Consider the following 13,377-nt stretch of genomic DNA (forward strand, 5'->3'; position numbering starts at 1 on the left):
ATTAGATCACACATGCAAACAAATTGGTCATACTCTAGAGCCCTGACTATGAATTTGGACATATTTTTTGGCTCACATACTGTTTTTCACTGTTTTTACTATATAGTACATATGCGGTGGGACAGTACTGTATGTGTAACACTAGGAGTCGGGTTACAATGGTGGTGAGGGTCCAAACACAGTTTATTAACAGCTTAGTCAAGCAGGCAATGATCAAACAGGGACAAACAGAATCTTGAGGGTAGTCGTGGTCACAGGCAAAGGTCGGTGCAGGCAGCAAACAGAATAAACAAAGAAACAAGGCAAGGATCTAAAGCCATTGTAAGACTAGACAAAGAAAACCCTTTGTGTTATTACAGGTAAACATATAACAAGACTCAGCAATGAGTGTGTTTGTGAGAGGTATATGTATAGTCCATTTAATCAGTCTATGATTAGTTTCCAGCTCTGTGTGTGCAATCAGGGAGAGGATTGGAACTGGTGTGTGTGTGAGGTGCATGATGGGATTTGAAGTCCAGTTCCATGGCAGATTTTTCACAGATCTGCAACCAGCTAGATTGCTCGTGATTGTTACAGAATTGGATTTCAGATGCAGCTGTTTTTTTTTTTTTTTTTTTTTTTTTTGGGTGAATACATTTTCCTCAAATTGTCATTTTAGAAAAAAAAAAAGTGCAATCTGATAAACTTTGCTGAGATTTGCTGGAATTTTTGTTGAATATTTTAGATGCCAAGCTTTTTTTGAATGACTGCAATGAGTTATGCACATTGTAAACATGCAGTATTTTAGAAATCACACATTTGATTTGATCGACTTCTCTTGTTGTGGTGAAAAGGTTGTCCTATCCTGCAAGGTCAGAGAAAACTTTAAAGTTAGACTGCCAATTGTATAAAGTTTGTCAGATAATTAAGGAGATTACCATAAGTCTCGCAATTTGCTCAAATATTCCAATGTGTTTCTGCACAATGGTCTATTTTTTTGTCAAATTACCATATAAACCACTCTTAAATGGCACATAAAAATGAAACATAATGTCACTGATTGCTTTTTGTCTTGGTAAAACCCACCATAATAAGCTGCAAAGTGAACTAGACTTGATATTAATAGTCAAATGTCTGACTTCAACTCTAGGTGGGCCACTTTAGCTGTTTTAATGCTGGCAGAAAACTCGGTAATAGATCATTTAGGGCTCTATTAACTCTCAGTGACCGGTCATGCTGCCTAAACCGCTCTCTTTATTCTCTATCTATACTTACACCCTGAAAAACAACACTTTCCACCAGGATCAACCATAAATGCTTGTCTCAACACTTGTTCAGCACAAGTATGTCTTTAGGGTTTGCTATAGTCTTCACATATCAGTCTTCCCTATAGTGAGCTGCTCTCAGAGATGACTCTGGAAAATAAATAGCCTTACAAACCTCCAGGTCATTGCTGTATAAAGACACAGGGTGTTGCTTCTGTTTTTGTGGCGTCTTTCTCCTGGTAAATAAGGAATGAAAAGATTGTGAGACCCATTTTCTAGGTAACTTGGTGTGATCAGAATCATTGACATGTGTTCCCTGTAGGAAAACTATTTTATCTTGTAAATTATCCAAATGACTGATCACTTTGTTAAGCTTAGTGGGACAACCAAGTCCTTTCACATTCCAGCTTACAAAATTTATGAGTTCACTTATTGATATACATTTTAGATCATTTATTGAAGATGTATAGAAATATTTTCAAATTTAACAGACAGAATAGATTGTGTAAAATACAAGTAGCCACAAAAAAAAAAAAAAAAAAATCAGAGGAAAAAATAACAAAATAAAAAAAAAAAAATTCTGAACTACAACACATTGTTATCCCCCACCCACTCCAACACCTCCCTTAACTAGGTTTATGCAAAAGCCATGGGACAAAAAACACAAACGATAAACTTGTCGTCTAGAATGCGTTAGTGAAAAGAAACTCAGACAAGCGCGTCATCAGGTGAGAAAAAAATTGAGCAAACAGACCACAATGCGCAAAAAAGTGTCCAGTGTGTCCAGTGCTTAAAATTTTGGCAAGATCAAAAGATTTTAAATCTAGCTGTTAGGCGAATAAACAGTCATGCAGATTTCTCAGACTGATTTTCAGAGAATGAAATAATAATAGAACAATAATGGACTGGTCCAAGTAAAATGCAATCAATCCAGATTATTCCAAAGATAAAGTACCTTACAAGAAAATCTGGAATGGACAATTACCTCAAAAGGTAGCCGACGAATGATTTTCAAATAATCAGGCATAACACTGGTCTTTGTTCCACTTGCGTCAGCTGCGAGGGTGTTTTTCACATATTCCATCACTTTGTGGGGATTCGTAAATAGCTGCTCTGTATTACCTGGCAAGGTAATATAAAATCTAGCGGGATGTCGAAAGCCGAATTGAGCCCCTTCTAAGTTTAATATGAATTTGCTCACTTCTTCGAAAGCCGCTCTTTTCTTGGCCTCGTTAGCCATAAGGTCAGGGAAGAGAAAGACAGGTTTTCCCTTGTATGTCAGCCTTCCTTCTAGACGCGCCATTTGGAGAATCTGTTCACAAATATGGAAAAAGTGGACTCTAATGATGAAGGGCGTGGGTGGTTGACCAGGTTTGGGCTTTGGTTGAAGTGAACTGTAAGCTTGATCAAGCAGCAGCTTCCCTTCATGTTCAACAGATCGCAGAGAAAGTTTAAAATGAACTCCGTTGGACGGTTGCCTTTCTCTCCCTCGCTAATTCCGATCAGTCTGATGTTATTCCTCCTTGATCTGCTTTCTTAATCTTCAAACTTTAAAGACAGGGCTGTAACCTTAGTTTGGAGATTATCCACGGTGGTTTCAAGGTACGTTAGAGAATTGCTCGTTGCTGTCGTCAAATCCTTGACAGCTCTCTGCGAGCCAAGCGATTGTTGAATTGTGGCAACAGCTGAAGTCAACTCTTCCTTCACTCCGTTGATACCTGATTGTAGATCGCTGATCACACTTTAAATTTAATACAAATGCCATTTTTCATAGACTCTAGAGATTGTTTAAACATTCCAGCTGAAAGTGATTCTCCCTCGTGAGTGCCTCGTGAGTCAGCCGAGCTAACGTTAGCTGTATTAGCTCGCATCTATCTGCCACCTCGTTTGTTGCCAGGAGCCGCCATTCTAAACATACCCACAAATTTACTGTCTGAATGTATGTATAAGCCATATTAAAGCAAAATAAAGTTAGAAATTAACTTCTAGGTCTGATTATTACTTAAATGAAATTTCACCTGTGAGGAGCTTTATAAACGCATTTGCATTGTGTTTGCGAGACCCCCCCCCCCCCCCCCCCCCCCACCCACGTTGTGGCCTCTTTCTGCGTCAAATAAAATGTAGGCGTTTAATTTTTCAGGCCAGTTTAAAAGCAAGAGATATAAACACTGCCAAAGAGCTGTTTAGATCAATCAAAGCACATTGTGTCTGTACATGCTGTGTTAGTGTTGATTGGTTCCCATATTCCTCCAAGTTATCATGGCTGATTGTCTGTATTGATCATGCTCAATCAGCAGTAGAGAATCTGGAGCACTGGTGGGAATCAATGTGAGCAAAGATGAAAGAGGTGGTTCAGACATATACTTCAGTTTAAAGTACAACCACCTACTGATTTTTTTTATTTTTTTTTTAAGATTCATGTATATGGTGTTGCAGTCAAGACAAGTTCATTTTGAGGTTGAGTCTGGTTCAAAACTGAAAACTGAAGAGGGTCAAATTTAAGTCAAGACAGAGTCCTGAAGAATGTAAGGGCTATGAAAATATGGTCTGGGACTCACACCAAGACTAGTCTTGAGTACTACAACACACTGGCTTTAAAGCTCTGCATCTTGACTTGTTTTGTCACGGTACATTGAAAAGACTGATAGAAAAAGATGGGATCCAAGTGCATTTAATGAAGAAATAATCATGCAGATAACAGAAAAACAACAGGACATCCAAAAACATGAGTATCAAAATAACAATAATAAACAAAACAAGAAACTAATGCAAGGTACCGGAACTCACCACACGAACAACATACAAAAACAAACCACTCAGTAACAACCAACGGGTGCAGGGTGTATACAAAAAGTCAAAATAATCAGTAGTGACAGGATTCAGCTGTGTGTGTGTGTGATCAGTGGAAGTGAAACCTGGTGTTTGTGTAGCAGAATGAAGGGATTTGTAGTTCATGACTGAACTGTAGTTCACCAGCAATATCAGCAGTCCCCAATTGCTGGTGAACATGACAAGTTTTTCATTCGATTACTTGCCAGAAAAAAAAAATAATAATAATAAAAAATAAATAAATAAAAATGTCTAACAAAACCTTTGAATACATTTAATTTGAAGTATTGCCATGAGCTCTGGATCAAAAAGGGTCATTCTGGTGGAAATTACACATTTTTCACTTATTATTTGTTTCTTTTTTAAAAGAAAGACATTTAAATAGTGATAAAAGCCAACCATTAATTAAGTGATCCTCCATTTTAAAAAGGAGGGTGAAAGGCAAACTTTTTGCCTGGTATTTAGAATTAGAGAAATATGGGAGCATTACTGTGTTGTTTTTAGACAGAATCAATTCAATCTCACAACAATTCGTAACTTTTTGATTTAGTGGCTAATTCGTATGATTTTGTCAACGAACGGCGCGGCTGCAAACGGCGCTCGCGAGAAACGTTCGAGATGTGAAAAAGGGTGCACAGCGGCCTCTTGCGGATTTGCAAAAAAAAAAAAAAAAACTGCACAAATACGTATTTTGCTGTCTCCAAAAACGTCCACGAGATTACGTTTTCAGAATGAGCCTGGGTTGAAATTTGTACAATCTAATTCGAACATTTTAGTATGATTTGCCTATCACCCAATGACGGTTGAAATTAGGGGTGGGGTTATGTGCCACGCCTCTTTTTTTAAAATCATACATTTTCATACAACTGAACTCGCCACGTAAAATACTTACGTTTCCTTGTGAAATCAGGCTAGACTGATAGGTTCATTAATAGAAGAAGGCTTTAGAAATCGGTAAGACTATGATAACTGCACATTATGAATAATTAACTAAGCATAAGCAAATAGTTAATAAATAATTTAAAAGCATTAACTTTACATTAGTAATAGCCATTAGTAAGCAGTTTATAACTACACTGTAAAAAAAATCTGTAAAATAACAGTTAAATGACTGTATATTTTAACGGATTTTTTCCGTATACACGTATTACGGGTGTTTTTCCGTTTATATACATTTTCGAATTGCATTATGGGAAGGGGATCGCAGCTCAGGCAGCGTTTGATGGACACCGGGCCATATTTCTTCCTCTGTTTTTTCCCTGGTAAGTACGATTAATAAAACATATAACAATATTTTAGTTAAAATACTGCTTTATTACATTTGTATCGTTATTTAAAATTATTTTTGTCTTGTCTGAAGCGGCCATGGAAAGTACAGCAGTGAATTACGTTTAATATTGTTAATAAGATCAGACTTTATATCATTAAGACCAAACTGAGCTATGAGTGGTTAAATGTAATTTAAACAAGCATTTATCTAATGAATTTTTACCTTTTTATGCGTTTTCCTCATCAGTAAATATGATATCTGTTCATTTACAGTTGTTTGTCCGTATTTTTCTAAACTGCCGTGCGCGGGAAGTGATGTGACGTCCAATCACCCACTCACTCCCTCTGCACCTGCGTGAGTCTGACTGGATTAACGGTAAAACGTCAGCTTGTCTGTGAGAGTGTAAAAGGTATGTTAATTATTTAATAGAAATATAAATGTTTTCTTTGTACAGTGCATTGAACAAGGGATAGCATTCAAAGTTTGTGACACTGTGTAGTTTGGTTGATATATAGTGCTGAAGGTGTATATCGATGACTGGTTAACGTTACATTTAATGAACCGTTACATTTAATGAATTTTCATTTAATGAAAATTTAATGAACTTTGTTAACGTGTTTCAAACGCTCGTAACACCTGACCGTCTGTGTTTGTTTGCATATTAATAACTAATTTTATATTTTTACTGACGTTATCAAATGTTAGCTTTGGTTTGACCGACGTATTAAGGCTGTGTGACCGAGATTCAGTGGAACAGCTTTGCTGGTTTTTAAGTATAAGTTAGACCCGCGTGAATTTGAGGCATTGTGTAAATCGGTATGAGGGGAAATACACACTCATAAAGTTATTATTATTGGTGGGCCCTTATCAGCATTAACGTGCTGCGTTAACGCGAGACTTTTATCGCGCGATAAAAAAAATATATCGCCGTTAATCTATTCTCAACGTTGGGTTGGGAGCTGACTTTCATACTTTGGTAGTTTAGCGCGGATGTATACCTGACCGGTGAGCCGTCTGACAAACAAGTGCCCCTCTGAATCAAATCAGCAGGATGCCTGACTTAAACTGCAGTTCGGCAGTTTCACTTTAACTCATGAACATTCATTCATCCCGCGTGACAAACTGGGGTATTAGACGCAAATAAGAAGGAAGAACTGATGAGAGTGTTATGAAATTTAATAACGCTCGCCAAATGGAACGAAAAAAAACTTCCGCATTTCGCGACGTGTGTTTGTGTGTACAGAGATAACAGAGTGATACAGTAAGTGTGTGACATTTAAAATTATATATAGTGTTTACACTGTCATGCGTTTTAGGCCTCAAATACAACGTGTACCTTAAAGCACACAATTAAATGTTTGTTGTAGTCGAGTTGAACTGTCATGGATATTATACTTATGAACGTCTTGTCAACTTGCAGATTTAGCCAAGTTCACTTTTAAGAACCTCAACAGCTGCTATTATGAAGATATAAAGATGAGCTGTTCTTCCACAGTCTTACAATTCTTCAGACTAACTGTCAGTTAGAATCATTATAGCAAATAATACTTTCATTACTATTAGGATATCAGGAGTTTTATTTTAATGAAGCCTTGATAATAGAGTCAACTACACATGGTGTTATCACAAGTGAAATCTTTTTATGTAGATTTTGAGTCTGAGTGTTTTGCACATATAATGTTCACTGATATTTTGTTTTGTTGACTTCCAGGTTCTTTCATTTTGGTTATAAGTACATGGTACAGGTAAATTCTTAGATTCAATCCAAACTGAATTTGAATTGATATGGACAAATGAAATAAAATACACATGGGATTTTAAATGTTTTCATTTTTTTATTATTCACGACGTTTGTGAAGTTTAAATGTATACTGTCTCAAACTGAATGTGTTATTTTTGTTGTAGGTGTGTTGGTGTAAAAATTGATGCTGACTGGTTAGTACTGCATTTTTAACCATAAAAATAATGATTTATATGTAGCGTTGCATGTATTGTCATTTTACCAAGAATGTGTTTGCTCTTTCAGAACTCAGGCAGTTGTGCTGGACCTTCTGTACTTTATACAGGAGATGACAGTAAACTTTCAAGTTTAAGAGGTAAAATGTTCAGGGTTTTTCTGTTTGATTTTGAGTGTTTTGTAGATATAAGGTTCACTGATATAGGATATAAGATTTGCTGTATGTTTATGCTGTCATTTTGGTTATAAGTACAAGGTACATGTACATTTTCACAGCAATCTAAATTAAAATCTTAAATTCAATCCAAACTGAATTTGAATTAATATGGACAGATTAAATAAAATACACCTGGGATTTTAAATGTTTTCATATTTTTATTTACAAAGTTTGTAAAATTTAAAAGTAGACTATATGCTGCATGTTTCAAACTGAATGAGTGTTATTTTTGTTGTAGGTGTGTTGGTGTAAAAATTGATGCTGACTGGTCAGTACTGCATTTTTTAACCAAAAAAATAAACAATGATTTATATTTAGCATTGCATCTATTGTAATTTTACCAAGAATGTGTTTGCTCTTTCAGAACTCAGGCAGTTGTGCTGGACCTTCTGTACCTTATACAGGAGATGACGGTAAACTTTGAAGTTTAAGAGGTAAAATGTTCAGCGTTTTTTCTGTTTGATTTTGAGTGTTTTGTGCATATATAAGGTTCACTGATATTTTGCTTTGTTCACTTCCAGGTTCTGTCATTTTGGTTATAAGTACAAGGTACAGGTACATTTTCACAGCAATCTAAATAAAAATCTTAAATCTTACGTTCAATCCAAACTAAATTTCAATTGATATAGACAAATTAAATAAAATACACCTGGGGTTTTAAATGTTTTCATTTTTTATTATTCAAAGTTTGTAAAGTATAACAGTAGACTACATGTTGCATGTTTCAAACTGAATGAGTGTTATTTTTGTTGTAGGTGTGTTGGTGTAGAAATTGATGCTGACTGGTCAGTACTGCATTTTTATAAATAATACAAAAAATATGTGTTTGCTCTTTCAGAACTCAGGCAGTTGTGCTGGACCATCTGTACTTCATACAGGGGATGACAGTAAACTGCAAAGTTTAAGAGGTAAAAAGTTCAGGGTTTTTGTTTGATATTAGTGCTTTTATTTTTATTATTTGGCAAAACCAATTACCTGTACCTATATTTTTACTAAGTGTTTACATGAACACATTTTGCTTCAGTAATTTTGAAATTTTGTTAACATGTATTCAAACTAAAAGTACTGGGCTGCAACTGTAATCTGTTAAATGAACAAAGCAGTTATTTATTATTATTATTTATTTTTACAACATTTAAAATGTTACAAGTTCTTTATTTTGGTTATGTCTGTTTAAAATGATAAGGAAATAACTGGTCCACTGCTGAATCTCTTTTCTTTTCTCTCTTAGCCACCTGATGATGAGAAAGACATTTTCAATGTAGGCATCTTGATGGTGAGCCAGGCCTTCATGCTGATTTTGTGACTGTTTAATCTATTTATCGTGATTGTAATAACATTTTTTCAGGATGCAAAACTGGCTAAAAATCTACTTTAAATTTTAACATTAATTTTATGATAGTGTGGTTGATTTAACATTTTATTTAATGTTGGGTTCATTGTAAAAAATGATTTAATTTTGGTTGAATAAATGCTGGTTTTGGGACAGTTTTGTCTATTTATCATCATAGAATTAACATTATTTCAGGGTGGAAAACTGCCTAAAAATCAGTGATGACTTTTAACATTGTTTCAATGATAGTTTGATTGATGTTTTAACATTTCAATGTTAATTTAACTTAGGTCTGCTATCTGGAAAAGAACTCATTTTTAAAAATGCAAAAAACTTATGAATGTGCCACTTGAATTTGGTATCACATGTAATTGGCATGTTATGGAATTTAACTATGGCAAATAAGTGAGAGGAGATGGAAAGCTATGATGTCTACACGTTTTCCTGAAACATTTGCAAGGTCAATTCTTTCTTGCATAAATATAGTGGAAAAGAAGAAAAAGTATAACAAAATGGTTTGTTGTTCTTTTTATTTTGTTTTCTTTCCTTTATTGTTGTTTTTTGCCTTATTTTTGTTTCTGCACTATATTTATTTCTTGTAATATTTGATTAAGTAAATAATTTTTTAAAAATTTCTTTTAAATTATGTAGCAGACATGTATTTGAATAATTTTACATAATAATTATATTATTTATAATATTATTAATAATATTAATAATTTAACATATAGGTGTGCATATATGTACCCATATATGTACATATAATATAGGAAAACAGCCAATTTTATATGTGTCACATATTTCAAAAACCTATATTAAACCATATGTTTATATAGGTTCTTTCCATGTAGGCGTGTACCAGACCCAACACACAACTCACTTTTCTTTTTTTCAGAAGAAGAGTCCACAGCCACAATAACAAGATCATTGAGCTGTCCCCTAATTGTGGTCAGCTACATGTTTAGTCTCTTATGTGCTAAACATTATGTAGCCTAAGGAAGCAGCCCTGACTCTGTAGTTTATATGAAGGTATGTTTTTACATTTTTAAGTTTATTTCATTTTTACAAGATAAGTAAGGTGATACATGTTTGTTGTATTTACAACAGGAGCATGCTGAGTAACTATCCAGAAAGTAGGTCCAAAGCAGAAAAAAGGGCACCAAGCAGAAACATACCATCTAAACTCCTTCGATTCCTGTCAGACCAGAAAGACTTTCAAAATCCTTGGAAGATTTAAAGGTAATTAAGCACACCGGTAACACTTTATAATAACTAAACACTATTGATTAATTTGTTAAGCATTAGCAAAAAGTTCTGTTAAGCATTGACTCTACATTAATAGACCTTAGTATACAGTTTATAACTACAGCTGCAAATGCTGTAATTTTGACTTATAAGCACATCTATAATGTGCTTAATTATTTTGTTTTCATATTTTGTTAATGATCAATTTTTCATTCTAAATTTAGTATCGCATTATTTACAAACCAGTGATTTAAGAATAGTGTATTTTTTTTTCTAATGGTGTATTTTTTTTCTAATCATTCAGAATGTTTAAGTAAATGGTTAATAAACTATTCAAACTAACATTTAAATATCTTATTATTCAGGCATATAGTAATAGTTGGGCAGCACAGTGGCTAGCACTGTCGCCTCACAGCAAGAAGGTCTCTGGTTCAAGTCTCAGTTGGTAATTCTGTATGGAGTTTGCATGTTTTCCCTGTGTTGCCGAGGGTTTCCTCCGGGTGCTCCGGTTTTCCCGACAGTCCAAAGACATGCGCTATAGGGAAATTGATTAACTAAATTGGCTGTGGTGTATGAGTGTGTTTGTAAATAAGTGTGTATGGGTGTTTCCAAGGGCGTACTCATGCTATGCAGAGTTACCTTGAAACTGGAAGCGTGCTTGTCTCCCCGACGCTTACGTCATCGATAATGTGCTGTTCAGTTTAACAAGTGCTCTCACTCAGCACAGTGGAGATTTCTTTATATTGTTATATCGTTTTAGTTGTTTAAAATGCAGTGACACGCAGTCAAATATTTCGCCGAACAGATCAGCTACTTTTGACGCTCATAAACAATCAAAGTCATCGTGCGGCAGGTACTAGGAGGTTTGCTAAAGGTGCAGCTGTTGTGCAGTGAGGGGTTTGTGTCTTTTGTGACAGTTTGCAAGGGACGGTTTGATTTGGATAAATTAACCACTATTACTGTTCAATAAACGCAAACTGTCGTTAATTATTAAAGACGCAAACCCTTTACTGCACCACAGCTGCGCCCTTTAGCAAACCTCCTATTCCTGCAGCACAAGGAATTTATGAACATCAAAAGTGGCTGATCTGTTCGGCAAAATATTTGACTGCGTGTTACTGCATCCCAAACGACTAAAACAAAATAATTTAAGAATTCTCCACTGTGCTGAGAGAGAGCACTTCTTAAACTAAACGGGGCATCATCGATGATGTAAGAGTGCTCAGGCTCGAATGCAATGTGAGTGCGGGACGTCAGGGGAGACGGTAGGGAGGACAAGCGTGCTTCGGCCTGGTTCAAGGCAACTGTACATAGTGCGAGTACACACTAAGCTGAAGGAAAATGCATGAATGAATAGTAATAGTTATACTTGTATATAAAGTATAAAAAAATAAGTATATAAAGTATATACAATACTTATTTTAATAAGTGCTTTTGTTAACTTCATCCAGTTTTGTAGCCTAAAGTGAGGATTGTTTATGCTTTGTAAATCCCCTTATAAATCACAATTAAAGGTTCAGTTATATTCTAAGAATGAAATTCATTTTATTGTATTAAATGAAAAATAAATCTTATCTAAAATAAAATTACTGTACAGTTTAAACCTAGCTAAATAACACTGAAATGTTGCATCGTAATGTATCATTAAATTATTTTATTGTTGTTTTATCCAGTTTTATCTTATGTTTTGGCACTCCTGCTATTCAGCAAGGTTTCATATTTACAGTAATTACATTTTTTTAGATAAGACTGTAATGATTTATTGTTAATTTAATACTGAGCCTTTAACTGTCGTTTATAAGGATTTATAAATCATAAATAATCCTCACTTTAGATTAGGCCACCAAACTGGAAGATGTTTTGTAAATAATGCAATATAATATATATATATATATATATATATATTTTTTTTTTTATTATAAAAATAGTCATGTAAAATCAATCATTAAAGTTTGTTAACACAATTATTAAGCACATTATAAATGTGCTTAAGTCAAGATTACAGCATTTGTAGCTGTATTTAAAACCGACTACTAACATCTATTAATGTAGAGGCAATGATTAACAGAACTATTGACATGCTAGGAATCACCCCAGTTGTAAGTGAAAAGTCATTAGTAATATTTTTTTTTGTTTGTTTGTTTTACAGCCATTGAAGTATCAGTATTGGAGAGGAAGAAGACCCAGTTGTATCGTCTGTTTCCTGCCATCTTGCAGTTAACCTGGTTTCTTAATGTAAAGTACTTGTAATTTGCCCACTTGCCCTTAATTATCTTAAAGCTAACATTTAAAACTAATTTGCTATGAGATTATTTGCCAAGACTTCTCACGGTGCGATTCACATGTCAATATGTATTATTGTGTGTATAACTAGCTATTTGGAATTCAAATGATTTGTATTCATTAAAGAATCTGTTTTAATTGCAAAGTTGTTTTTGTACTAATCATTGCAAGTTCACAGATAACAAACTATTTACTGCTTCTCTACACATACAGTATAGAATAAATGTTTTGTTTTACTATTGTAAACCATTAATAGTGTATTTCCCATATGTTTGTCCTTACCAATTGCCATTTCTATGCTGCTTGAAGAGCATTAAATTAGTAAAATAATTATTTTTTACAGTAGGTATCCCATTAAAACAAAGAATCTGTTCATTTTTTCACTGTAGGTATACTATTAAAACCCAAAAAAACTCCTCTTTTTACAGTAGGTATACTATTAAAATACAGAATATGTCTGTATTTTACAGTAGGTATACTATTAAAATACAGAATCTGTCTGTTTTTTTACAGAAGGTATACTATTAAAACACAGAATCTGTCTGTTTTTTTACAGAAGGTATACTATTAAAACACAGAATATTTCCGCTTTTTTACTGTTGGTATACCCTTAAAAACACAGAAAATAACCGTTTTTTTATATAGAAAACCCTTAAATTACTATAAAATGGTTGGTTATTTTACAGTAGTTTAACTGTCAAAAAACGGATATTTTTTAGTTTTTTTAATGTTGACACACTGTTAATTAACAGAAGTTTTCCGTTTTTAATTTACGGTAAAATATTTGTGTAATGAGCTGCCAGTACATTTTACCGTTTTTTTACGGAATTTTTTTTTAGAGTGTACAGCTACATGTATAATGTGCTTAATAATTGTACTTTATACATTGTTAATGATTATTTGTTCAGTGCAAAATACAGTATTCATTATTTATATTGCAGTTATTTAAAGCAGTGGGTTGTTTTAAGGATCATTCAGAATGAGTAAGTAAATGATTAA

At 34.0% G+C, this 13,377-nt stretch overlaps 1 long non-coding RNA gene across 4 annotated transcripts; it reads left to right on the forward strand.

The window, feature by feature from the left end:
• The first annotated feature begins 5,147 nt into the window (after window positions 1–5,147).
• On the forward strand, window positions 5,148–12,809 carry LOC110437763 (uncharacterized). Of its 4 annotated transcripts, none has more exons than XR_011006417.2 (13): window positions 5,148–5,335; window positions 5,616–5,752; window positions 7,055–7,088; window positions 7,249–7,278; window positions 7,370–7,439; window positions 7,756–7,785; window positions 7,882–7,951; window positions 8,039–8,066; window positions 8,356–8,425; window positions 8,749–8,793; window positions 9,746–9,879; window positions 9,958–10,089; window positions 12,245–12,809. It is a non-coding gene; the product is annotated as an uncharacterized lncRNA (long non-coding RNA). The 4 variants fall into 4 exon arrangements; XR_012390651.1 differs by having other exon boundaries at window positions 8,039–8,072; window positions 12,245–12,520; XR_012390650.1 differs by having other exon boundaries at window positions 9,749–9,879; window positions 12,245–12,520.
• Window positions 12,810–13,377: the final 568 nt, after the last annotated feature.

This window comes from Danio rerio, chromosome 15 (genome assembly GCF_049306965.1).
Source record: "Danio rerio strain Tuebingen ecotype United States chromosome 15, GRCz12tu, whole genome shotgun sequence".
Taxonomy (NCBI): Eukaryota; Metazoa; Chordata; class Actinopteri; order Cypriniformes; family Danionidae; genus Danio; species Danio rerio.